This window comes from Poecilia reticulata, linkage group LG8 (genome assembly GCF_000633615.1).
Source record: "Poecilia reticulata strain Guanapo linkage group LG8, Guppy_female_1.0+MT, whole genome shotgun sequence".
Taxonomy (NCBI): Eukaryota; Metazoa; Chordata; class Actinopteri; order Cyprinodontiformes; family Poeciliidae; genus Poecilia; species Poecilia reticulata.
In genome coordinates, this window is record NC_024338.1 from 4,388,672 (window position 1) to 4,390,612 (window position 1,941).

Here is a 1,941-nt window from a genome sequence, read left to right on the forward strand (position 1 = left end):
ATCATGTTAACTGCCCACATGGTGAAAAGCAGATGACCACTAAAGGTCTTGTGACAATTTTGAGTGTCATGTACACATGGATTGACCCACATTCGCAAAAATACAACATCTCCAATATCTAGCAGTAGTGAGACGYCATATTGTGTGTAGAGCTTCATTGAGTTATTGAATTACTTATGATAACAGGTTATCAATGCACTGTAATGTTGTAAAAACATTGTTCTGGTTTTAAGAGCAACTCCATCCTTTATTGTCAGTTCAGGTTTATTTGTATAAGACGTGTTCAGGTAGTTCATAGTGCCTTACATTATAAAAGCATCATACAGTCACCTTCACATTACATTTACTACTAGTCAWAGGTAACTCTGGATTTTTAGCTTTGACCTAAATGAACTCAGTGTTTCAGCTGTTTTACAGTTTCCTGAACATTTGTTCCAGAGTTGTGGTGGACAGACGCTGAATGCTGCTTCTCCATGTTTGGTTCTGGTTCTGGTTGTGGTCTGTTCTGCATTCCCAGAACCTGAGATGGCAGAATCTCCTTCTGTGTGCAGGTGGGCTTCATACACAACCAGTTCTGTACAATAACATTTAAATCTTTAACTGATATTTTGGGCCCATAGACTTTAATACAGATCTGACYGAATCTCTCATAGCTGTATTCCCTCTAACTTCCTCCCCACCTTCCAGATCCTGTTGGTGGACAGTTTCGAAATAAGTTTATCATGTTTTTTATGATCCATTATTCTCCTTTTTATTAGGCAAGGCTAAAGTAAGTAGTCTTATCACCCTTTTTCCTGACAAKATACTCTGGTAATAATTTGTCACAAACAATAAAATTCAGTATTTAAGGCTTGAGGAAGTTTAAGTCACAATAATTGAGACTTGACCCACATAGACCAACACCAAGGATGGAAATAAGAACGCTGCTTCCRTTGCTGCTGCTGGTCTGCTTCGTCTCTGCAGCTCAACCTCAAGCAGAGTCTGAAAATGACATTCTTTCACATGTCAGACAGACTGGGGGACAGGTAGAACCAGACCAGCAGACCTGCACACAGGACATCAACGCCGTCCTGAGGGAGATGAGCGCCTGGTTGGCTGGACTCAAGGTGGAGGTTCAGCACCTGCAGAGAGATAATGAAGGTATGTTTACAAAGAGAGTTCAAGCATTGGAAAGACTTCTTCTGATTAAYTAAACACTCATATTGCACAACCATTTCAATTCTGTGTTTTATGTTTTTTTTTTCTATTCATAGTGAAGACGAAAGAGCTGGAATCACTGAGCCAACGKTACCAAGGTACTGACTGATACAAGACGATGTACAGAGGTTTAGYATTAAGCTTACTTTGGATATATCACAAGTATTAACTAAAAAATATTAATGGAATAACTGGGAACAGTAAGTTACACACGTGACTGTATAGACAGTATAAACTAATYTTTCTCTTGATTCTGTCAATCTGGAGTCGACTGGTGAGAAAATAAAGCACATGATTTATGTTGATGCAATGACCCGACCTGATGTTTAATAAAGTAAANACTGCAGTAGAAGCCTGTTGTGTGTGWGTGTGTGTATCCTGTATTTGATGCATTGTGGGGATTATTTTCCTGGCACATATTACATTGTGGGGACTCACTGCTCCCAAAGAAGAAATGCTGTTTTTGGGTTCGGGGTAAGGTTTTGGTCCAAGGTGTGAATCCAGTTTCGGTTAGAGTTGGGGTGAATGGAAGTCAATGGAAGGTCCCCGCAAAGACAGCAAGACGAACGTGTGTTTGTGTTCCTGTTTTTACCTTCTTTGGTAACACACCAGCCATTATGGGGAACCAAAAAAAAAAGCGTCTCCAGACTCTGAACAGTTTCTTCTTACATTTATCACAGCTTCATTACACTCCAACATGAATGTGYGCATACACAGTTGCATATGTCTTCTCAAACCCTCTTA

At 39.9% G+C, this 1,941-nt stretch overlaps 1 long non-coding RNA gene across 1 annotated transcript in view; it reads left to right on the forward strand.

Moving 5' to 3' along the window:
- The window catches only part of LOC103468284 (uncharacterized), a 5,943-nt gene extending 4,576 nt beyond the window's left edge, over positions 1-1,367 (forward strand). The window contains exons 2-4 of the long non-coding RNA XR_534193.1: positions 439-551; positions 1,010-1,140; positions 1,254-1,367. This is a non-coding gene — a long non-coding RNA (uncharacterized LOC103468284). The remainder of the gene's footprint in view (positions 1-438; positions 552-1,009; positions 1,141-1,253) is intronic.
- The last annotated feature ends 574 nt before the right edge of the window (positions 1,368-1,941 follow it).